Below are 25309 nucleotides of genomic sequence, written 5' to 3' on the forward strand. Positions count from 1 at the left end.
GGTCCCAGTGCCATCATGGAACTGTGTGGCACGCTGTGTCCCCCCTTGCCTCACCTGGGCTCCTTCATCTGCATAGTGGGGTCCCTCATCCTCTCCCTGCCTTCATCCTAGTCTTCAGACTCACTCCAGGTCTGGCCCAGGCCCTGGAGCTCCCTGTGTCAGTGTCATTGACAGAAGATCTAAAAGGCTCCCCTTGGGAAAGAAGGGGTGGGATGAATTGGGAGATTGGGATTGACATCTGTACACTATTGTATATAAAACATAACTAATGAGAACCCACTGTAGAGCTCAGGGAACTATACTCCCTAAATAGGAAAGAAATCCAAAAAGAGGGGCTATATGTATACGTATAACTGATTTACTTTGCTGTACAGCAGAAACTAATACAACATTATAAAGCAACTAAACCCCAATAAAAATTTTAAAAAAATAGAAAAAGTAAGGGCTCCCCTTGGACTTGGCCCAAAGTCAGGACTCTGGGATTGGGACTCACCAGTGGTCACTGTTACCTGGAGTGGGGAAGGGGTACTTTGGTGTGAAGGATGAGTGGCTGAGCTGTGTGGAGGGACCCGGAGTGGGCATTTCAGACAGCTGTCCTGGTGGGTCAGAGATGTGTGAAGGGTCTGGAGGGAACCTGTTTTTGCCTTGGGAGAAGGTTCGGTGGAAGATTCCATTGTGTGCAGGCAGGGGCTCATCATACAGCCTGGGCTCAACTCCATTGTTAATAGGTAGTCACTGATGGTTCTAGAGCAGTGGAGGTGCTAGACACAGGGGATGAGGAGGGAGTTGGGCTCAGTAATTCGGTTCTGTGGGGCCTCAGAAAAATTACCCGACTTCTAATACTGTAGGGGTCAGTGTCCCTACCTTACAGGATTGTTGTGAACATTGGAGCTGATTTCATTACCCTGATGCAACGCTCACAGGCAGGAAATGTGCAGTACTGGTGGTTGTGATGTAACCCATGTAAATGATGGTGACTGAAGCTGAGGGCTGGACCACCAGACCCTTAAAATCTTGGACCTCCAAGACCTGTGCCCCCAGCAATAAAACTGTGGTTTATTGTTCAGTGATGGGTGATGGGTGATGAATTAAGATGCTAGATCCCTCTGCTCTGCTTGCCATCCCAGGGCTGCCTGTGTTCAAGGCACCACGATCCTGCCAGACTCCAAGGATGCCTGTAAAAACACTGCAGTGGGTGTAGGTCCCGTGTGTAATGAGTGCTGAAGTGAGTATAAAACACCCAAAGTCCTGGCAGGCCTGGCCTGTGATTCAGCTCAAAGTGACAAGAACTGGGAGATGGTCCTGATAACAGGCCTGTGGCGGGGCCAGCTGTGCTATAGCCACCTGGGCTCCTGTCAAGTCCTTTGGTTCACTTCCTTGCTTTTGAAGACAAAAAAGTCAGTCTCATGTTTTAGTCTCTAAGTCCGGCTGGGTCTTGGGCCCCCTGGGGGAAGTGGACATGGTGAATTGCTGATGCCATGGTGGGACGGACTCTCCACAGCCCCAGCGGTGCCCTCCCACCTCCCTGACCTTGGGTGTGTGAGAGCCTGCTGAGCTGAGCCCCTTTGTTAATACAGATGAAAAAGGCCTTAACCTGTGGGCATTGAACTGCCCAACTTGAAAAGGTGACTTGGTTGCCTGCATGGCAAGTGCTAAGAGGCTCACGAGCTGGCCTGTCTACCCTACAGACTCATTACCGCTGGACCACAGTGGAATCGCAGAGCTAGGTAGGGATTGTGTCTGCAGGCTCCGCCAGCTCTGCGGATTTCAATGAGCTGATCGCTTGTCATTTTTTATTAATGAGAGAGTGCCTGATTCATTATACATCTGAGGGGTGAGCCACCTGAGATGGGGAGGAGGAGCATGGAGACGCACAGCCACCACGGAAGGGGTGAAGTGGCCCCATGTGTGTCTTTTCTTCCTCTTTTCCCAAAAGAAACAAGTCAGAAAAAGTGTCTGTCTTGGGCAGGCCAAGACAGATGACCTGCTGTGTGATGACAAAGGGGAGGAGGCCAGATAGTCCCTTAGTCTGGGGGCTGCAGCACTTGGGGAGTTCTCTGTGGCCACTTTCCCCTGGTTTCTCTAGTTCAAAGTCCCCTGCTTACCTGTGCCTTGACCGGGGTTGGGGGGTAAGCAGAGGGAAGCCAGGCCCCCCAGGCCTGGGACTCTTGATGAAGGAAAGGCTCAGCGAGCCCAAATGTCTATGAAGGAGGCCCCCAAGGAGACCTGGAATGCACTTCGGGTGAGCGCTGGCCCCAAAGGCATTTGCTAAATGTTTGTGGGATGAATGCATGCCTGCATGGGAGATGCCTCCTAACAGCAGGATGCAGTTCACCCGCCACGCTGCCAGCCCTCGCCCTGTGCCAGGCTTCCTGTCGGGCACTGGAGACACGGCAGTCCTCGCTCTCCAGGAGCTCCCGGGAGTCCTGGGTTCTATCTGTCCTGTCCCCGCACCAGCACCAGCCGGGGGATTTCAGACACCCTTGTTTCCTTATCTGCAAGATATGCTGAGCAGTGTCTGCCTGGCTGCCTCTCCCGTGGGATGGATCAGCTGTGAGAGCTGGAAGCCCTTGGCAGGGGCTGTGGGTCCACCAGGAGCACCTGGCATCCCGGTGAGCTGGCCAGGCATGCCTGGCCTGGCAGGTGGGGACTGAGCTTTTAAGGAGACCTGTAGCATCTTGCTCAATAGTTCCACTGTGCACATGTTGAGCAGGCGCTCCGTGATTCTGGGTGAACGAGGGGGGTCTCCGGCAACCCTGGGGAAGTGGGAGGTGGCCGTACCCTCATCAGTTGCCTGTGGGTCTGAGATATGAGAGCATCACAGGAGCAGCCATGGCCACACAGCTGGCCGTGGGCTCTGCCACGTTCCAGCTGTTTCCACTGGTGTTTACAGCATCTGCTTCCTCGGGTTATAAGATGATGGGAGCCCTGGGAACAGTCTTCGCTGTGACTGAACCATTGGAGGACCTGGCTTAGATTACTCACAACTTGACCTCCTTTCCTCAGGTCAGCAGGGCAGTGAGAAGAGGATGTGTCCATTGAGGGGCCTGAAAGAGGCCTTGGGAGACCCTGGGAGCATGGGGCCTGCTTTGAGGTCCCGTAAGAAGGGCTCTCAAAGACAACTGCTGCCCACTCCACACCCAGCCCGCTGCAGCCCTGGCCAGTGGCCACACTGCCCCCAGTGAAGGATTGTGTGCCACCAGTGCCCGCCCCTTCCCCAGCACCCCAAGAGGACCAGCCCTGGCTGTGGAGTCCATTCCAGCCTTGTCTGCCCTGATGATGCTTTGCTTTAAGCCCTAGGATGCAACAGACATAACACACAGATCTGTAATCTGTTGTAATCAAATGCTTAGTATGCTTCCAGTTTGCTTCATTATGAGGATTGTATTGTATTTTTAATTTTTTAAAATTAATATTTATTAGAGTATAGTTGATTTGCAGTGTCGTATTAGTTTGAGATGTGCAGCAAAGTGATTCAGTTATATGTATACATATATCCACTTTCAGTTTCTTTCCTACATAGGCCATTACAGAGTACTGAGTAGGGTTCCCCGTGCTAAACAGTAGGTCCTTATTAGTTATCTATTGTATGTACAGTAGTGTGTATATGTCAATCCACTCTCCCAGCTTATCCCACCCTACTCCTTCCCCTTTGATAACCATAAGTGTATTTTTTATATCTGTGACTCCATTTCTGTTTTGTAAATAGGTTCTTTTGTACCTTTTTTTTTTTAGATTCCTCATATAAGCGATATCATATATTTATCTTTCCCTAGGGACTGTATCTTTAAATAGAAGTTTTAACTGTAGTTATGCAGTTTCCCAGCACATTGTGGGTCACCTGGAAACCCACTCACACATTATTCACTATGGAAAAATGCATCTGGGGTCCAAATCATTGGTTTGCAAAATGCTGAACTTGGGGAACACAGCTTATTTGTTAAGTGGGAACAGCCTGGATCCAGAATAAAATCAAGGGTCTGATGTGTCCTGTCTCACAAAGGCAAAGATAAGCCCGGAGAGGATGAGGCTAGGGGAGCCCAGTCAGGAAGGCTGGTGCTCAGAAGAGGCAGGGTTGCAAGGGCAGGAGGGAGACTGTGCTGGGCCTGCGGGCACATTAGTTCAGTGAGAAGGCCAGCTTATCAGCTAAATGGCCCATTTGTAGGGGCGACCAGAGAGGTAGACAGCTTTCCAAGGGTGGTCACTCGATTTGGCCATCAACTACAGGGCTTTGCTGGGGCCACGTTTCCAGGATGTGGAGAAACCCGTGTCTAAGTGGGATGCTCCCTGAGGGTGGAGTGGGGACAGACCAGTTGGGGACCTGAGGGAGCTGCTGTGGTCCTCCTCCATGGCTTTGTTGCCACGCTATGTCTGTTTTCCACCTGCCCTCTCTAGTATGGCTTCCTTGGGGCCAAGGCAGCTTGAAATGATCCTCTGAGCCTATGAGTCCTGTTCTCTGCTAACCCTGGTGTGTTTATATGTCTAGGGGAAAGAGAGAGAGAGAGTCGTAGATGGTGGACTTCCTGGAGGAGATTCTACTACCCTCATGTCCCTGAGCTGGCTATTAGACACAAAATGGCTTTTGCTCTTTCTGGGCTTCCCAGATGGTGCTAGTGGTAAAGAACCTGCGTGCCAATGCAGGAGATGTGAGACTTGGGTTTGATCCCTGGGTTGGGAAGATCCCCTGGAGGAGGGCAGGGCAACCCACTCCAGTGTTCTTCTCTGGAGAATTCCATGGACAGAGGAGCCTGGCGGGCTACAGTCTGTAGGGTCGCAAAGAGTCAGACCCGACTCGCACGCACAGGGCATTTGTAAGTCACAGGAGGACATTTCTTAAAGCTCCCTTAAGCTTGGTGGAAGAGAACCAGCTTACTACTGCATGTGGAAGGTCTGAACAGGAGGGCAAACACCTTGGGAAGGGCTAACTGGAGATGGTTGTGGGGCCCAGAGAGGAGCTCTTTTTGTGGGGTGTCCATGGTTGGGCCGGGAGCTGTCTCATTCTGGCCCAAGGGGACGGAAGGATGATGACATCCTGTGGTCCTGTCCCCCCGGGCCACCTCACTTCCGCCTCTGAGTAGGGTTGGGGGTGGGGCGGGCTGTATAAATCCAGCTTGAGCTTCTAGAAAGTTTAGAGGCATAATTGTAGCGATTTGGGAGGCTCCAGACAGCCACATGCCTTAAGTCAGGAAGCATCTCCCTGGATGACTGAGAGCAAGTAGCTGCTAGGCCAGTTCTCAACTGTGTGGGGAGGAGCCCCGGAGCCCACCTGCACCACAGCAGGCTGCGTGGTCCTCGCCACCAGGAGAGGCTCTGGCCTGCAGCCTCCCACCCCTCCCCCAGACCTTGTGCTCCCCCAAGGCTGAGGCTAAGTTTGGGTCACTTTCCTTTTTTTTTTTTTTTGTGGGCTCTGTGGTGCCATCTGAGGCCGTACCACCCAAGAAGGGGCCTGCTTTTTCATTTTGCTGACCCAGGAGGTTTGAGGATGAGCTTTTTGTGTAATCAACCAAGACAAACCTCTGACCCTTTGCATCTCCACCCGTCCCATCTGGTTTGGCCGTCTCCTCCGCACCCTCCTATCCCAGGAAGTAGCCTTGACTCAGCTCCAGCCTTGCTGTTTGGAGTGTGGAGGAAGTGAGCAGGCCTGAATGGTGCTGACCTGGGATCCAGAGGCCCCAGTGATGCCCAGGTCCTGTGGGTGGAGCCCCTTCTGAGTGTGGGGCCTCGCTGGGGGCTCTGTTTCTGGGGCCAGAAGCTGGCAGTGTGCCCTGGGCAGGTCAAAAGTGGGACAGGGGTGATGGTGATGGGCAGGCGGGCCGCATCCAGTCTGGTGCCTCGTGCCCATGGGCAGCACTGCCAGGACTTTGAGTGAAGGATGCACTTGGTGTTTCTGCACACAGTTCCTTCAAGATCCCAGGGAGGACCGTGGAGGCCTGGGCTGCCTTCCTGACTTAGGAGTGGGTTCCACAGACTCTGCCCCCTCTGTAGGAAGCTGTCTTGTTTTGGGAGCCTCCAGGTGTGCTCCTCCTGACAGCTTAAGTGGGAGAATTTGGAGGGTGGGGGCAGGGCTGATGTTGGCCACACTCAGTGGGTCTCTGTGGCGACGTGGAATTGGGGACTCCTCTTTAGAGGAGTGTGACCTCAAAGGGTCAGGGTGTGGGGAGGGGTAGATGGTTCAGAAGCCTCCCTCCTCGTCATCACACCCTTCTCCTCCCCCCTCCCCGCCCCCCACCACTGTTCCTTTCCATTTCTGGGGTGAATTTCTAGCCTCTTGTATTTCTGTTAATCCCATTAAGGCAGGCTCTCCCTTTGGGGACAGAATGGCCACCTTTCATTTTCATGATGCCTTGAGATCAAATGGGAGAAAGGGTACAGAATGTCCTTGGGGGTAAAAGGGCTGAAGATGACAACGGTACTGACCACTTCCCACCCCAGTAGGCCCCTCCCCTCTGTGAGCAGAAAATGCAGAATTCTTCCACCAGTTCGGCACCTGGCAAAAGTGGTGCGGGAGCAAGGTGGAGGCTTTGTAGATCAGTGGTCCTGGCCGACCTCCCCTGTCAGGTCCACAAGCTGTGTTTGATGGGCACTACTTGACCCAAGGTAATTGCCATGGCCCCCCTCCCTATGGAAGGGAAATGAGAGAAGAAGGGTGAGTTTCCGTAGCCTGGGGAGACTTCCACACTCAAAAGACATACAGAGTTTGTATGTGTCATTTCTGCCAGTTGGCTTGGGGTCACATTATCCGTGACCCCTGCCTGTGAAGGGCCACTCTGCAGGCCTCTGCTCCCTAGCTCTGTGGCTCTCAGTGTCCACACAGGGCCAGGGAATCTTCCAGAGATTCCCTGGGGACAGTGGCCTGGGGTCATTGAGCAAGTCACCTTCCCTTTCCTGGACTCCGTTTCCCCTTCGTCCTCCGGGTCCGGATGGACCCCTGAGGTCCCAGCCAGCTCCTTCTCCCTCACTGGGGGCTGCAGAGCAGAGAGCTTGAGGCACTGCGGCCCCCCACCCCCACCCCCGGCTCCAGACCCTTGCCCCGGGACAGCCCAGCCCCGTGGAGGACCGGCGGACAGGCAGCTTCTCCCAGCAGGAAGGTGCTTCAGTTCCCAGGCCAGAAACGTTCCCTGTAGGGAGGTGAACACGCTGCCCGCAGCGGCAGCCGGATCCCCCAGTCCAGCCGGCCTTTAGATTAGCCGCGTTCTTAAACCCCCCCCCGAACGAGGGAGCGAGCGCCGGTCATCAATGATTCATGCGCCCCGCCTCCCTCCCGGCGGCCACTTGATGTTCCCTCCCGCTGCTCCATCCCGAGGCTCCGGCGGCCTCTCGCCCGCCCGGCGGCACCCTCCCCCGCACGGCCGCCCCTCCGGGCGGGTGGCATTCCTCCTCCCTCCCTTTTGGCCGCGCTGGGTAAGTTGAAGGAGAAAGACCGCTTTCCCGCGACGCTTCAAGTGGAAATGAGGAGGTGGCTGCTCTTGTTTGCACAGGCCTGGCCTGCAGGTTCTGCTGCCGCGTCGCCGCGCTCCAAGTTTGAAGTTGGGAGCATGAGTAGGGCCCAGCCAGGGGGAAGCTGGCTGGGGGAGGTAGGGGGAGAGGTGGGGGCGGGAATGAAAAGAGCTGGGGTCGGGGGTGGGGAGGCACGAGAGAGAGAACAGAATTCGAAAGAAAGTGAAGTGACTCCTGCTTGGGGAAGGGAAGGAAGAGGTTGTCAGGGATTGAGTGGGAGGCAAATTCACATCGTCAGTTGCAGGATTTCTTCCCAGCTCCTCCTCCCGGACAGACAGCCCCTGAAACTCTCCGGGTGCCCATGAGAACTTTGAACTGGGAGCTTCTTCTGAGATCTGGCGAATCGGGAAGTCTGGGAGCTCAGCCTTCACCACTGCAATTCCCTGGTGGTCTTAGCGGCAAGGAGGATTCGCAGACAAGAATCTTTATTGTCTGCGGAGCCTCAGCTCCGAGTTACTTAGAAAAACATGTGTGTGTTAAAGCCAACCTTCCCTGGGGAAGACACTGTGTTCGCATGAGGAATGAATTTGGGAAAAGTTGAATTGAGGAGAGGAGAAAACAAAATCGTATTCAGAAGGAATGTTCTCGAGGCTTGGCAAAATCTGGAAGACTCTTTCATTGTCTCTTTTAAACATCCTTTTGATTCTTCCTTCTTCTGGCTTCCAACAAGTCCTTACTTGGCTTGGCCTTCAGGTCCCCAGGAAAGAAGCCCCCAGGGGTCCTGAAAGTGGGGAACTTGTCCCAGTGGGGGTGATGGTGCCCCTGAGGCCTTGGGAGTGCCTCCCTGGTGTAGAGGAACTCACAGTCTTAGGGGAGGGCCAAGGAGGGACAGAGGCCCTCCTCAACCCCCATCCTTGTTTGGGCCGGTCCCTGGGACATCTGTGTTCTCCCCTTTGCTAGTTGGAAACAGAGAGTTACAGAGGGAGGTAAGGTCTTCTTGGCAGGTGACTTTGGGGAAGTGGTGACACGACCCCACCATGTCAAATTAGAGTCTGCTTGTGCTAAAGGAGAAGTGTTGGAAACCTGCGCGTAGTGGACGTAGGGGAACAGCTGCTGTCAGCTGGAAATATGCTTCTCTGTGTTATAAAGAGAAACCTTCCCAGGCAGAGGGAGCCGCATGTCATCGCCCTATGAGGGGGCAGGAGGAGAGAGGAAAAGTCACTGTCCCTGGAATGTGGTGAGGGACCAGGGAAGGGTGGGGATGAGATGAGAGAGGAGATGGGCCCCCTGATATCACAGGCACTGAGAATTAGGACCCCTCCTGATCCTCAGGGCAGCAGAAGGACACACCTGATTGTTGTGTGGAAAAATCTCTCTCTTGCTGCCGTGCTGAGACAGGGCTGGAGGGATGGGACGGATGGCCTTGGAGGGGACCAAGACAGGGCCTGGCAGAGATGAGCATGGCCTGGCCTGGAGCTGGGTGGGGAGGGCGCTTCCTCTGGCCAGCTGTTGGTGAGTTGGGGGTGGACTACGGTCAGGGGGCCAAGGCCCTGGGCATTTGAGTACAAAGTGCCATTCAGTATAATGGACACAGCTCAGTCTTGCCCATTTGTGGTTTTTAAACAAATCATGATCCCTACCTTCCAAACAATTTAAGGTTTTTTTTTCCTAGCCAGCCCCATCACAAACTTTTGAAGCATGAAATGAATTTTGCTGCCCCCCGCCAATAGGATCCTTTCCCTAGATAATGGATTTTATGAAATGGCTATAATCCTCCCAGGTAATGAGTGAAAGCTACACTCTCCAGTTGGACCTGGCATTCCTCTTCCTGATTTATGATGTATTGGTTAAAATAGTAAACTGATAGCAGTCGCAAAATAGTCATCAATCACCAGGCAGTGTTGTTTAAACTATAGAAAGGTTTCCAGAAGGGAGATGCTAGAAGCCAACAAAGGAACAGTTTGGCAGTCCCAAAGGCATAAAGCATCAATGAAAGCAAATCTATGTGCTTGTATTTTGAAGTTGGAGAAATGGAGTGAGGAAGGAACTGCAGGCAAGCCTGTTCTCAAAGGTCAAGGGATGTCCCCTCCTGGGCTCCAGACTGCAGGGGGTCCATGGCTCTCTCCATTTGACTTGTAGTTTGTTTCTCTTTCTAAGACATTTTTGGATATGTCCCCAGTTTCTAATATGTATAAAAATGTTGGACTAGTGGGTGGTGTTGAGTTTTAAAGCAAAGTCTATCAAACGTCTAAGTGGCATCAGTGTATTTTAACTAACACTGGAGTACAGAGCCTTCAAGTGTTGGTTGGTGCTTGAGACACTGATGTTCTTGGGGGCGGGGAGCGGAAAGCTCAGTTTGGTTTGCAGCCTTGTTTTCACAGAATTGCCCCTGTCTCAGTGAGTTATTTCATAACTGTGGATTACTTCTATCAGTTTAAGTGGAAAACTTTTCCATCATTGGCTGAATGAATGAATGAATGAATGGGAGAAAAACTGTGACGGTCTGTGTAGTGTCTAGGTAACTCCCTCACCATTTTATAGCTGAGGCAACTGAGTCCTGGGAGAAGGGAGAAACTTGGCTTGGGTCTCGTAGGGAATTGGTGAAGTTGTTTGGAGTGGGATGGACCCCGGTCAAGGTGTGATTCTCAATGACGTCAACCAGAACTTGAGCTTTGCAGGTGACACTGATCTGTAGTTGTATCCATTTAGTACTAGCCCTGCAGTGGAGGGCAGGGTATAAAGTCGGCAGCAGGTGACCCCTGTGGTGAGATTGCATGGGTGTCTCTGCCCCTCCCAAGGGCTGTGCCACATGCCAGCTTCAGACCCTGCTCCTGCTAGAGGGCCACCCGGCCCCTGATTGGAGCTGAGTGCCAGGAGCCCCAGAGCTTCCAGATGGCTGTTAGCCGACCCCTTGAAACTTCCCTTTCCTATGGAGCCTCCTACAGAGCCAGCAGCCAGCAGGCATGCAGTAAATGTGACCCATGTCCACCCTTTCAGTTCAGTAAATGGCCATCAGGCACCAACTCTCTGGGCTGGGCCCCGTGCCAGCGCACAAACGGAAGTTCAATAAGAGATGGTTGGAAAGACCACTTGGGATCTGGGACAAGGCTGTCAAGCCCTGTCCTGGAAGTCAGGACTCCCAAATTGAAGATGGCAAATGCCAGGACTTGGAGGAATAGATGGGAAAGAGTGACTCATGACTGTACTAGTCTTGAACTAGTGAGCTAGGAGAACAAGGCAGCTCTTCCCTCAGGCCCTTCCTCCAGGCCATGGCCACCAAGCTTCCGCAGGGGCCCTGATGCCGACACCCCTGGGAACCTTCCTTATCCCAGTGAGAGGGGCTGCATCCCCCGTGCCTACACTGAGCTGGGCGTGATGGGTGCTTTGTGAGCATTTGCCTTCCAAATGCACAGAAGGGGCTGGCTTTTTGGAAACCCTCCCTCCAGGGGTCCTTGCAGGGCTGGAGATCCTGGCCTAGGCCTCCCCATCTCCTCTCCCCTCCCCCCCAACTCTGTCCTGACACCCGGCCAGCCACACCCACCCAGGACAGAAACTTTTCTGTCCCTCTGTGTACCTGGCTGTCCAAAGGTGAGTGCTAAGCACATCCAATCTGCACTCTTCTCAAGGTGCAGTTTGTACAGGACGGCTTTTGTTCTTGTTAGAGTCGCTAACCTCTAAATCTATTTAACACCCCTTCCCTGGTTGTCCATCATTATGACACATGATTTTCCAAAGGATTTACTATTAGTTAGCAGCACAGGGCTTTCTCCCTGGGGTCGCAGCTACTTGCAGTGAAGAAAATGCATGTTCAATGTAGCAATTTGTCTTTTTTTTATATATTTATTATAAGAGTAAATGAGTTATTGTTGGAGACTTCAATATTATTGCAAATTAGGTGCTGCACATGGAGCCGAGCCCATTTATTATGTTTTTCAACTCCCACGGCAAGCACAGCCATTCAGAAACCAGCGGAGAATTCGGACCCTTCCCAGGGGGCACCGGGGCGGGGGGGGGCTCAGGGTCTTCACACTCTGCCGGGGTCGAAGGAGATAGGGAGCCGCCTGCTGAGGCAGGAACGGAGTACAGAGTTTGTCCTTGTGCCAGGCGGTCAGCGGTGGGTGGCTGATGACCCGGGTCAGCAGGCTGGAGCAGGTGGCAGCGACATGACCTCAGACTGTGACACCCGCCCTGTGACCTGCTCCAAGCCCACATGGGGCAGTCAAGAAGCTGGAGTTGAAGATCTGTGCCTGGGGGTCCCTGGGGCCGTGACCTCACTTCTGGCCTGGTGGTCCAGCCTCAGAGTCTGCATTTGTGTTCTGACTTGGGATGAGCTTCTGAGGGATGGAGTAGTATGGCTGGACCCCTGCTGAGGTGTTGCTGTATCTGCTGGCCCTGTTTGATAGCCGCTGCCTGATCTGGAAGTGGACACGAAGGCTTCAGGATGCTCAGAAGAGAGCTGGGTCCTTGTCCACCAGAGCTGAATTCCATGGGGCAGAGTGAGAGGGCCCATGCCATCAGAGCCAAGGAAGGGTGGGCAGAGACCCTGGCATGCAGACTCTTCTCGAGGCTGGAGAACCAAGGGAAGGCCACCTAGCCAGTGTGGTCCAGTGGTCAGGAACACAGGCTTCTGCAGACCAACCAGCCCAGATCAGAGTCCTGGCTGTGTGTCCCCTCGTGTTTATGTGACCATGGACAAGATGCTCAATCTTGCTCTGACCTTCAGGTTCTCTTCTATAAGATGAGGCTGATAGCCCATAAGCATCATTGAGATTTGATACTCATGTCTCTTGAACCCTTAGCATGGTACTCAGACCAGAGGAAGGGCTCAGAATGTTATTTGTTCAATTTACTCTTCCGTGGGCTTTTCTGAAAAGGGGAGGCTAAACCTTAAACATGAATTATTCACTTGATTTGATTGTAGTAGTAACATATGTGAATGGCAGGTGCAGAGGAATCCCTCCCTCCACACCACCACCCAGACAGAGCCCGTGGTGAAATCTTGGACCATGTGCTTGCATTTCCTTCTGTGTCCACATATTATACACGTACATCTATCTTCTTTTTTTTTTTTTTTTAACAAAATGAGATTGTATTGTATTGCCTGCTTTGGAACCTTTTCACCAGCCAGGGCATCCTGCCCACTTCACCATCCCTTGTCATTAAAATTCTACCGCTGCTGTTCTCAATCCTTTATGCTCTTAAAAATTATGGAGAACTCCAAAGAGGTTTTTCAGAAGTGTTGTATCTATCGATATTTACCATTTTCAAAATTCCAGCTGAAAAATGTGAAAGATATTTTCAACTCATCTTAAGATAATAGTTACAAAGCCACTTCAAGTTAGGGAAAACAAGCCATTTTTAGGAAAAATATTTTCCAAAACAAAAAAAAATGAGAAGAATGACCTTGTTTTTCAACTTCACATACCTCTTAACTGTCTGGTCTTATAGAAGGTAGCTTTTTCATATGTTTTCTGCATTTGATCTGTTCTGTAGCCTCTGGGAACCACCACTGTCCACTTATGAGAGAGCAAGAGAGAAAAAGATAACGTTGTAGTAAAAGATAAAGATAGTTTGGCTTTGTGGATCCTCTGAGAGAGCCTTGGGATCCTCAGGGATCTTAATGCTCTGGTCCCCTTTTTAATGCCTAGAAAGTGTTTGTGGCCTCCCCAGCTGAGGCTGGGCCATAAGCGTCCCTAGAGCGGTCAAAGGCTCCCTGGGACAATGCTCCTCCTCTGAGCATTTGGCTGCATCTTTCTCCCCATTACCTTATGATGGAACTGATGTCAAACCTTGCTTATGTGCAGGGTGTGTAACTGCTGAGAACATTTCATACCTCCTCGGTCACCTCTGGTGTAGACGCCTGGGGTCTTCAGCCAGCTCAGCACCTCACCCAGATCAACTTCTTTGTCCAGAGGCTGGTCCAGGAGGGAGCTGCTGCCCCAGGGTCTAGCCACATGGGAAAGCCCCCAGGTCCTGCCTGTCCTCACCCCAGAGCACTTCTGGCCTCAGACCATGGTCCCTACTGGCACCTGAAAGGCCAGAGTGACGACATGGCCACTCTTCCAGAACCACCCCTCAGGCCAACAGAGCCTACTCTGTGCGGGCTCTGTAGGTCTGTGCGAGGGCCCCTGTTTGCCTTGGCGTTGGCCTGATTGCTCGTCTGGCTGGCCAGCCCTTTTCAAAAACTGGCTGTGGTGTTCTGAAACTTTATTTTTCAGGGAGAAGGATTTCTGGACCTGGAGCAAGGAGGGGAAAAGTTAGGATAATAATCAAAAGACCCAGTAGCCAAAGTAGAATGGTAAGGATTTGGAGATACTGAGAATCATCAGAGAGCAGCATAGATCACCCATCAGGAGAGAGGCTTGTGGTGGGTGGGTGGGAGCCATGGCCCCATGTATGTGGAGCAAGGCTGTGCCAACTTCTCCCTGCGTCAGTGTTTGGGGAAAAGATGGATGTGCCCGGAAGTGGCTGCACTCCTGTCTGTGTAAGCAGGGCCCACGTCGAACACCCATGGGCGGCATCCATCATCCACGACCTGTAGCATTTGTACTGGTTGTTTATGGTCTCTTGGCGTGCATTGTTTTCTCGGGGCTGAAATATAGCACGCTAATGAGGTATCTCTCTGCTCAGGAGGACGCGGGCGGCTTGGAAAGATGCCTCGGCAGGATGCTGACTAGTTTGTCAACAGCTGCATGCTGTGGCAGCTGCTGTCTGTGCAAAGAAGAAAAAGGAGTTTGGAGGGTGGTGCTGGGAGAAGCTGCAGTGAGGACACAGCGGGGGTTGGGTGCCTGGGAACCTCAGTTCAGTCAAGGGTGTGCCTGGAGGTGACTTTCATTTGGGAAGTTTGTTCCTGGGACTGATGGCCCTGGGGCCAGCAATCACTCAGTGTAATGTGGCTGGGGGAGGGCCAGGGGGACAGGTAGACCTGGGTCCCAGATTTCTCCCCATTCAGCCTGAAATAGGCCTGTTTCCTCATCCATCAGGTGGATGGGGGCACCCACTCTTGTCGGCGTTAGGAGGCTTGACTGTGGTTTGGGGCTGTGCTGCGTCTGAGGTGGCAGGGCGGCTGGTGGTGGTTTTCGAGCCGAGCTTGGCAGTTGACTTTGTACTCACAGGGGCTCCTGTTGATCAGGAACCTGGGTGTAGGCAGGCGCTACCCCTGGTGGAATATGGCATCTGATCAGAGTAGAGGCCGAGTGAGCATCTGCAGGTGGCTCGACAGGATCAGGAACCTGGGTGTAGGCAGGCGCTACCCCCGGTGGCACATGGCATCTGATCAGAGTGGAGGCCGAGTGAGCATCTGCAGGTGGCTCGACAGGCAGAGTGGGCTCAGGGACCAGGGGAACTGGACCAAATCTGGGGGGAAGCCTCAGGAAGGATCGCAGGGACTTGTGCTCTGGGTACCAGAGTAGCCGAGGTGCTTCTCAATTGGAGGGAAGTCATATGAAAGGCAAGTGGCCCAGATGAGGAAGGGGAGGGGCTTTGGAGGAGTTTGAAAACAATTTTCAAGCCAAACAGAGTAAAACAAATATCATGTGATATCATTTTTATGTGAAATCGAATCGGGAAAAAAAAGACACAAGTGAACTTATTTCCAAACTGAAAGGGAAGGAGTGCAACCCAGTGCTCTGTGACAATCTAGAGTGATGGGATGGAACGGGAGATGAGAGGGAGGTTCAAGAGGGAGGGGGCATATGTATACCTATACCTGATTCATGTTGATGTATGGCAGAAACCAACACAACATTGCAAAGCAATTATCCTGAAATTAAAAATAAATACATTTTAAAAAAACCAGAAAGGGACTCACGGACACACAAAACAAACTTATGGTTACCAAAGGGGAAATGGAGGGGGCTTAAATTAGGAGGCTGGGATTAACAGATACATACTGCTGTCACTTCAGTTCAGTTCAGTTGCTCATGTTCAGTCATGTCCAACTCTTTGCAACCCCATGGACTGCAGCACGCCAGGCTTCCCTGTCCATCACCAACTCCTGGAGCTTACTCAAACTCATGTACATTGAGTTGGTGATGCCATCCAACCATCTCATCCTCTGTTGTCCCCTTCTCCTCCTGCCTTCAATCTTTCCCAGCATCAGGGTCTTTTCCAATGAGTCAGTTCTTCCCATCAGGTGTCCAAAGTATTGGAGTTTCAGCTTCAACATCAGTCCTTGCAATGAATATTCAGGACTGATTTCCTTTAGGATTGACTAGTTGGATCTCTGCGGTCCAGGGGACTCTCAAGAGTCTTCTCCAACACCACAGTTCAAAAGCATCAATTCTTCGGTGCTCAGCTTTCTTTATAGTCCAACTCTCACACTGATACATGACTACTGGAAAAACCAAAGCTTTGATTAGATGGACATACTGCTGTACATAAAATAAATAACCAACAAGGACCTGCTGTATAGCAAAGGGAACTCTACTCAATATTTTGTAATAGCCTATTAGGGAAACGATCTGAAAAAGAATAGACATATATATTATATATGTATGCATCATATATATGTATATATAACTGAATTTCTGTGCTGTAGACCTGAAACTTACATGATATTGAAAATCAACTATACTTCAATAAAAAATTTTGAAGAGAGAGAGAATGTATCCTTGGATTAGAAGAACCATGATACATGCACCATGTCCCGGGTGAAACTTCCCAGCTTGTAACAACAACAACTAATAATACTAGCTGCCCCTATTTATGATCCACTAGCCATGGCCCAAGCCCTTTACAGACACCATCTTTTTTCTTGTCCTCACAACCTTACCTGTGTTGGTGTGTGTTAGTCTCTCAGTTGTGTCCCAACTCTTTGTGACCCCATGGATTGTAGCCCTCCAGGCTCTTTCGTTCATGGGATTTTCCAGGCAAGAATACTGGAATGGGTTGCCATTTCCTTCTCCAGGAGATCTTCCCAACCCAGGGATCGAACCTGGGTCTCCCACATCACAGGCAGACTCTTAATCATTTGAGCTACCAGGGAAGCCGGTGTTATTACCTATGAATTCTGTACAGTTAGTCATGATACAAATCCTGGGAGGATTCTAATGGAATTCTCCAAGTTGATTGTAAAATTCACATGGAAGAGGAACTCATCCCACAGAGCCAGGACTGTTCTGGGAAGGAAGACAGTGATGGGAGTGGGAGGGCTGCCCTTTGAGATATAGAGCTGGAGTGATTATAGCAGAGCATTGCATCAGAATGAAGGTCCAGAAAGACAGAAATGTAGAATTGCGGGGTTAGCCTGTTTTTAACAAGGATGTCTATTGAAATCAGTAGAGAATGATAATGGTTTTGTTGGTAGAATTAAGACAATGGGTTAGAGAGAGAGAGAAATTAAATTCATAACTCCTTCTATTTTTTAAAAAAAAATTCAGGTTGTGTAAGTGAACTTCTCTATTCATCCCAACACTTTGGCTGCCATGGGAAGCCTTACACAAGACACAAATGTGAAAGCCTTAAAGGATAAGATGGATATGCTTGACTGTATCAGAAATGCATACTTCTTCCCTGACATTTTTATTAGGAATTTTCAATACATTTTCAAAATTTTCAAATTTTGATTTTCAGACATTCAGCAGAGCTAAAAGAAAATTCCGACCCGATTCTGCCATGATCGTGTTCCTCTCCTGGACCACGTATCTGTCTGTCCATCGGTGCCTCTCTGCTACCTCTGTTTCATCTGATTTCTGAGGCAAATCAAAGTAAATTGGTGCCATCAGTGACACAGTAAACTTTTATGGGAAAAAGATGCTGTAAATGAAGTTAAGAGAGATGGCAGCTTGGGGGAAGACTTACTACACACAACCAAAGGGCAGGAAACTTCACCAAACGAAGAAAAGGATGGTCCCAGTTTTCTAAAGAATAGATAAAACATCAGTTCAGTTCAGTCGCTCAGTCATGTCCGACTCTTTGCGACCCCATGAATTGCAGCACGCCAGGCCTCTCTGTCCATCACCAACTCCCGGAGTTTACCCAAACCCATGTCCATTGAGTCAGTGATGCCATCCAACCATCTCATCCTCTGTCATCCCCTTCTCCTCCCGCCCCCAATCCTACCCAGCATCAGGGTCTTTTCCAATGAGTCAGCTCTTTGCATGAGGTGGCCAAAGTATTGGAGTTTCAGCTTCAACATCAGTCCTTCCAATGAACACCCAGGATTGATCTCCTTTAGGATGGACTGGTTGGATCTCCTTGCAGTCCAAGGGACTTTTAAGAGTCTTCTCCAACACCACAGTTCAAAAGCATCAATTGTTTGGTGCTCAGCTTTCTTCACCGTCCAACTCTCACATCCATACATGACCACTGGAAAAACCATAGCCTTGACTAGACGGACTTTTGTTGGCAAAGTAATGTCTCTGCTTTTAAATATGCTATCTAGGTTGGCCATAACCTTCCTTCCAAGGAGTAAGCGTCTTTTAATTTCATGGCTGCAGTCACCATCAGCAGTGATTCTGGAGCCCAAAAAAATAAAGTCTGACACTGTTTCCACTGTTTCCCCATCTATTTCCCATGGAGTGATGGGACCAGATGCCATGATCTTAGTTTTCTGAACGTTGAGCTTTAAGCCAACTTTTTCACTCTCCTCTTTCACCTTCATCAAGAGGCTCTTTAGTTCTTCTTCACTTTCTGCCATAAGGGTGGTGTCATCCGCATATCTGAGGTTATTGATATTTCTCCCGGCAATCTTGATTCCAGCTTGTGTTTCTTCCAGCCCGGCGTTTCTCATGATGTACTCTGCATATAAGTTAAATAAGCAGGGTGACAATATACAGCCTTGACGTACTCCTTTTCCTATTTGAAACCAGTCTGTTGTTCCATGTCCAGTTCTAACCGTTGCTTCCTGACCTGCATACAGGTTTCTCAAGAGACAGGTCAGATGGTCTGGTATTCCCATCTCTTTCAGAATTGTCCACAGTTTATTGTGATCCACACAGTCAAAGGCTTTGGCATAGTCAGTAAAGCAGAAATAGATGTTTTTCTGGAACTCTCTTGCTTTTTCGATGATCCAGCGGATATTGGCAATTTGATCTCTGGTTCCTCTGCCTTTTCTAAAACCAGCTAAACATAGAAATAGTTAATTATGAGAAGAGGAATTGTCAGTGTAATTTGGATTAAAGGAAAACCTCTCAACCTTCTTAGTATTTAGGGAGTAGATCTTGAATTGGCAAAGATTTAGTAGTCGGCTAATGTTGAAGGAAGGACAGGATGTATGCTAACAGCCCTCTCTTGGTTGCTGATACAGTGTGAGCTGGGGCTGGGGGCCTGTGGCAGCAGGTAATGACAGTTTCCCTTCTCGGGATCTACCCTGGAGGAGCATGTACCCAATGAGGCCTGCACAAAAAAGTCCCTTGTAGCCCTGATTAAAATAACAAAAGGTTGCAGACACCCCAAGCAATCCAGAAATGTTGAAACAAACCATGGCACCTCCATTTAGAGGAACCATATACAGCAGTTAAAGGTGAGTCTGATCTGTTAGTTCTGATGTGGGCTGATCTCTTAAGAAGCATTGCTAATTGAACCGTGAACAGACTGTATCTCTTACTTGTACAGTGTGAAGGAGAGAAACTTAGAAACAGTACAGCCAGACTTTACTGGGTCCTTGTGTTTTCAGGCTCTTTCTGCCTGTTATCTCTGTTCCTTGACAGAAGTCTTTGTAGTCCTATTCTTCCCATTTCACAGATGAGGACAGTGAGGTGAGTCTTGCCAGGATCACATCTGGACTCTCCTGCCTGCAAAGCTGTTGTTGTTTTTGCAACGCCTTCACTTTGTCTAGACAGGAAAAAATGGTACCTGTTCAGAGCAAAATCTCAGGAAATTGAATTCCCTCCCTACCCTCAGCTTTCAGAACTTGCTATTCATTCAAATACTATTAGTTACAAATATGTGTGTGTGTGTATATATATATATATATATATATATATACATACACATATATATATATATATACATACATATATATATATATATATAGCTGCAGATCAGAAACACCATTTAGGTGCAAGCTGGAGAAGGCAGGGGACATGTTGTGGGCAGGGTACTTTGTAGCGGGTCTAGTGTCCAGAGGTCTAGTTTCTTCTTCCTTGGGGCTGGCTGGAGGTTACCAAGGCTGCCTTACTTGCTGAGCAAGCATCTCTGCTAGAGGAAACAAACTCTTCAGGGTGATGTCATGGAGCCACTCCCCGTAGTGTCCTACTGGCCATGCATGCCCTGACCTGGGGGGCTCACAGAACACCAAACTGGGCTCAAAGCCAGCCACTCCCTGAAGCTCATCAGAACTTTCCCTCTGCAAAGATGCTGGAGATCAAATCTCATCTGAGGAACATGTTAAAATCCCTTCATAGGGTTCTAATAGTCACCAGAGAAGTAAGATAAGCTAGGGATGACAGATGGGAGGGAGCTGCTCTCCCAGAGGTTTGTAGCTGGCTGCAGAGGGATGGAGTGATAGATGCAAGAGGTGCCCAGGTGGTGGACGTGGTGTCTTCTCAGGAGTGGCCTTGCTCCACGGGGTCTTTGTGGACTGTATCTGGCCAACCATCAGGGTGGAGCGAGGCTCTGTAGGCCCCAGCTGAGGCAGGACCCAGAAGGTGAGTTGGGGGCAGGCCAGTGTCAGGAACCTGGGTTCCAACAAATCAGTCTCACTCAGCAGAGGCTGATGCTTCAGGGCCCTGTTTGCACAGCCCCCTCCATGGCCTTGTGATGAAGCGTAAACTCATTATTTGGTATCTCTTTTAAAGAGCCTCCCTTATCCCAACTGTATAAGCTTCAGGTCCCGTGAAACCTGGACTTGTCCCTCACACAGTCGGTAGCAGTAGGTTGGAGGGCAGAAGGTCTGAGAAGGCCTCGCCAGGTATGGGTGTGGGGCCTGGGAGGGACCGGGCCTTGGCCCTAGGTCTGCAGGTAATGTGTCTGCCCCAGGCTTGACCCACCCCACCCTCCACCCAGTGTGACCCTGTGGGTTGCTTCGCCCGCAGATCTGGAGTGGGAGGCCCTGTCTGTGGGGACCCCTGCTGCCTACTGAGTCAGCCTGAGCCTCCTGAGACTGGCCTCCAGACCCAGTGAACAACTTCTGTGTCACTTATTGATTTCTCTGGAGCTTTGAATGCAGACACTTGAGAAAGTCTTTAAGTAGACTCCTTTGATGAAGTTTAAAAAGGACCACACACCCTTCAAAACAGTTATGAGAATATAACACACATATAGCAAAGAGCACAAGTCTTATTTTTTCCTATTCCTTTTTTAAAATTGAAGTATAGTTAATTTACAGTCATCATGTTAGTTTCAGGTGTGCAGTAGAGTGATTCAGTTATGTATACATATATATCTATTTTATTTCAGATTCTTTTCCCTTATAGGTTATTACAAGGTATTGAACATAGTTCCCTGTGCTATACAGTAGGTCCTTGTTGTTTATCTATTTTATATATAGTACTGTGTGTATATGTTAATCCCAAACTCCAAATTTATCCCTCCTTTTCTTACCCTTTAGTAATCATAAGTTTGTTTTCTCTGACTGTGGTTCTGTTTCTGTTTGTATGTAAATTCATTTGTATCATTTTTTCTAAAGATTCTGCATAGAATCCATATCACATGGTGTCTTTCTCTGTCTGGCTTACTTCATTTAGTGTGATCATCTCCAGGTCTTTCCATGTTGCTGCAGATGGCATTATTTCATTCTTTTTTATGATGAAGAGCATAACATACGTTAAGTGTACTGCATTGATGAAATTTTGTCATTTGAACACATTCATCTAACCAGCAGGCTTCCCAGGTGGTGCTAGTGGTAAAGAACCCACCTGCCAGATTGCAGGATCAATCCCTGGGTCGGGAAGATCTCCTGGAGAAGGAAATGGCAACCCACTCCTGTAATCTTGCCTGGAGAATCCCATGGACAGAGGAGCCTAGCAGGCTACAGTCCATGGGGTCACAAGAGCCGGAAATGACTTAGCAACTAAACCGCATGTAACCAGCACCCAAATCTCAAAACAGACCAAAGCCAGCCTCTGGGAGCTCCCGTACCAGTCCTAGTCTCTACCACCCCTGCCCCACCCCAGGCAATCTCTCTCCTGCCTTTGGTAGAATCTCTTGGCTTTGCGTGCTGTACATTCTTAATGTAAATGGAATTATGTGCTGTGTGCACTGTTGTGTCTGGCTTCTTTCTTATGTTTGGGGGATTTGCTCATGTTGTTACATGGCCTGGTGGTTTGTTCATTCTCACTGTCAAATGGTATTGACTCCTTTTTGGTAAATGCAGGATCATACCCTGATCGGTTCCAGTACTGATTGGTGTTTGGGTTGTTTCCTATCGGGGACTGTTCTGTGTGTTCTGTGTTCCTTGTGAACATCCTCATGTGGTTTCTGTGGACATACAGGTACATTTCCTCTGGGAAAGTAGTTAGGAGTAAAACTGGGATCTTTAGTATGTGTGTGGTCAGCTTTCATAATTACTGTCAATTGTCCAAAATCATGTACTAGTTGCCTCAGTTTTGATACTGGGATTTGCTATTCAAAGGTTGTTTGTTTAGTTTTTAAAAATTTTCTGTATTAACATCTAGGAAAAATTATTCGGGTAGGGATAGCTACATGAAAGTGTTGACTGAGCCTGAGTCCCTGATGGGAAATTAAAGAATTGTGAACTGAGCAAACAGACCTGGAGGGATATTCACTCACACACAGACTCAGCGACTCACATATTTTTTCTTCTTCCAGCCACAAATATTCACTGTGGCCTCCTCCCTCCTAGAGGCCAGCTGAGCAAGAAGGAAAGACAAAATCAAATCCTTTGTATTGTAGAATGTATTGGTTATTTCTTATGGCCATTAAAGGCTCTCACTGAGGAAGGCCATCTATTTATATAATGAGGTCCATGCAGAGCTGCCTAAGCAGAAATGGGTGCAGTAAAGTCACTTCATAGTGTTGAAAGACTTCGCTGAATAAAGGGGAAAGTTTAAATAAATTAATGCCTGTCTATGGAATGAAGCAGTTTGAATCCTCTAAAATGTTATTTATGCAGCATCTTAGTGATGATATTAAAAAACAGAATATAGAATTATATACACTGTATGAAATGTATTTTTCAAATGTGAAAACCAGTGGAAGTGTTAGTTGCTCAGTTGTATCTGACTCTTTGCAACCCCATAGACTGTTGCTCGCCAGGCTCCGCTGTCCATGGAATTCTCCTGGCAGGAATACTGGAGTGGGTAGCCATTCCCTTCTCCAGGGCATCTTCCTGACCCAGGGATTGAACCTGGGTCTCCCACATCACAGACAGGTTCTTTACTGTCTGAGTCACCAGGGAAGCCCATTTTTCAAATGTATTCTGTAGCCAAAAGGAAAAAGGCAAACTTGGCTTACTTTTTCTGGTTTTAAAATTTTTTCTTCTACTTGAAATATCCCTTGAACTCCCTGATTCGGCACCATTCTGCCCTGTTGGCATGCACCCATATCTGGGTGCAGCCAGGGAGGGGTGGTGTGTGTGTGTATGTGTGTGTGCATGCACGTGCACGTGCTGGGCACAGCACTGGGGTCCCTGTCTGTGGTCACCTCCTAGATCTAGGTGGTGGATGTGGTTCCTTGCTCTACCAGGGCAGGGACTTCACTTTCTGTGATTTCTGCATGCCCCTTGTGCCCCACCACAAACCTTTCCTTGGCTGGCTTTGGTTTAGGCGAGAGGACTTTAGCCAGGCATTGCCCAGCCTGGAGCAGTTTGCAGAAAAATGGGGAACAGACCAGGTGTTGGGAAGAGCTGGAGGAGCCGTGTCCCTGGTTTTGGAGCTTGCCGTTGGTCGGTGAGTGGGTGGGGCAGGTTTGTCTGGAGGCTGCTGCAGGGTCTCTCCAGGTAGGAGATCATGGGTGGATCCAGGCTGAGCCCGGATCCCAGTGTTGTGAGGGGAGAGCTGGCCTCAGAAGACTGGAGGGAGGAAGGCTGTGCGGACGACTGCCAGCACCCCATGTCCACTAGTCTGCCTCTGACTGCAGCCCTGCTACGAGCCGGCCACCTGGGCAATTCTCAGGCTGGACTTGCTCAATGGTCGGGTTGTATCCCTGCAGTAACTGTTACTACTTAGCAACTGCTTAAGAGTTACTAGGTTACTCATAATTACTACTTAGCAGTTTGTGGACCAGAACCCATCCGTCGATTCCAATGCAGTGTGTTAACTCTGTGCAGGCTCCCCCTCTAATGAGGAGCTTTGAACCCACCAGAGCCACCCTGCCACGTGAGGGGGGCCCTTCAGCCAGCAGAGCAAACCAGTAATTTTCTTGAGCATTTAGCTGAACTTCCACAGTTGGCTGTATTTCAGCACTGAGGATTTTAAATGCTGTTGAAAATGCCCATATGGAGAGATGTGTGTGCATTTCAAATGTGTGTCAATTTCGTGTGTATGTTGCTCTGGGGACCCAGAGTAGGAGTACATTGGAGCATCTGGGGATACCGTCTGGCAGCCTGTGACCTCCCTGCATGCGTGGACTTGACTGGGTGGGATGCCCCTGACTTTCTGACTTTTATCCTATTAGGGGCTCTTATGGGGAAGGAAAGGGTTTCTTTAAGGACCCGGAGCGTGAAGGATTGGAAAGCAGAGCGTGTTCCTCTGAAATCAGGCTAGCGCTGAGGGGCTGCCAGCCTGGAGTCCACTTTCCACACGCTTGGTTTCCTCCCTGTGTTTTACATGAATGTCTAGTGCCCGGCCATGGGGGTTCTACTTGTTGGGAATTTTAATTAGAGAATTGGGCAGACTTAATTACTCTCTATTCAGATTTAAAGCAAAGGGAACTGATTCATTTTTCCTCATCTTTCCCAGCCTGGCCAGGGCCACCTTGTCCAGGTCTAGTCTCTGAGGTTTCATCCTGTCGTCTCATGTCTCCCCTGCTTCCCACCCTGGCCCTCCGGCTCCACCCTCAGGAGGGGAAATCAGGTCACATATGTGGTTATTCACAAACAAACACAAACCTTGTTTGGCCCTCCTAACAGGCGAAGCTTGTGGGTTTTTTGTCCATGCCCTGGGACACCCCGGAGCAGGAACGGCGTTAAGACAGTTGAGGCAATCTGCTTATGAGTCAGGTTGTCAATGACTAGGTTATGTCTTTCTCAAGCAAATTTGATTTGTACTGATTTTGTATGTTTATTTTTATTTTTTCTCAAAAGTTTTTTTCTTTTTTGGGTTACATTGCATGGCATATGAGATCTTTGTTCCCTGACCAGGGATTGAACCCTTGCCCCCTGCAGTGGAAGCACAGAGTCTTCACCACTGGACCACTAGGGAAGTCCTTGTACTGGTTTTGAAAAATACAGTTTTGGTATTCAGTTGAGCTTTATTTGGGGGCTGAATCATTGTTTCTCGACATCACTGTCATACACAAGACCTAGCACGGCTTCCACCTGGCTACCTAGGTGGAAAGTTCAGTGTTTCTCCCCCAAGGAGAAAAGCTTGAAATCAGTCATCCTTTTAAGCTATCTTTAAAAAGCAGGTCCTCATGGTGGCAAAAACTAGTCATGTTACCATAGTAACATGGTGTCTAGGAACTTCAGTTTCTGCATCTGTGAAATGGGGATGAGGCACTAACTAACCATATAAAATGTTTAATCCAGTTATCTGAGCAAGTTCCAGTCATTCCCCTGGCCCCTTCTCTGTGCACAGAGGTCCCATTAGTGTTACTACTTTCTCACTGGAGACCTTGAATGTGATGCTTTCAGGAAAAACAGCTCCAGTTCAGAGCTATTTCCCAGTGCCCTGTCAGTTACCCCTGCCACACCCAGAAGTGCCAAAGCTGGGACAGTGTCCAGCAGGAGGAAGGCTCACCTCCCCTCCCATCCTCAGGGTACCCCGGACATGGGAGGACAGGTGGGAAGGGAGGGCAGATGGAGCTGGCA

General features: G+C 49.6%; 1 protein-coding gene across 4 annotated transcripts in view; it reads left to right on the plus strand.

Moving 5' to 3' along the window:
* The window catches only part of GLI2 (GLI family zinc finger 2), a 256391-nt gene that overhangs the window by 123780 nt on the left and 107302 nt on the right, over positions 1-25309 (plus strand). Inside the window, exon 1 of one of the 4 annotated variants that reach the window (XM_081576001.1) lies at positions 7307-7401. The exons of the other annotated variants lie outside the window; for them this stretch is intronic. The gene's annotated coding sequence lies outside the window, so the exon portion shown is untranslated. Of the gene's footprint in view, positions 1-7306; positions 7402-25309 lie in introns of those variants that run through there. 4 annotated transcript variants of the gene reach the window in all.

Source organism: Giraffa tippelskirchi, chromosome 3 (genome assembly GCF_054371585.1).
Source record: "Giraffa tippelskirchi isolate mGirTip1 chromosome 3, T2T-mGirTip1v1.2.pri, whole genome shotgun sequence".
NCBI classification, from domain to species: domain Eukaryota; kingdom Metazoa; phylum Chordata; class Mammalia; order Artiodactyla; family Giraffidae; genus Giraffa; species Giraffa tippelskirchi.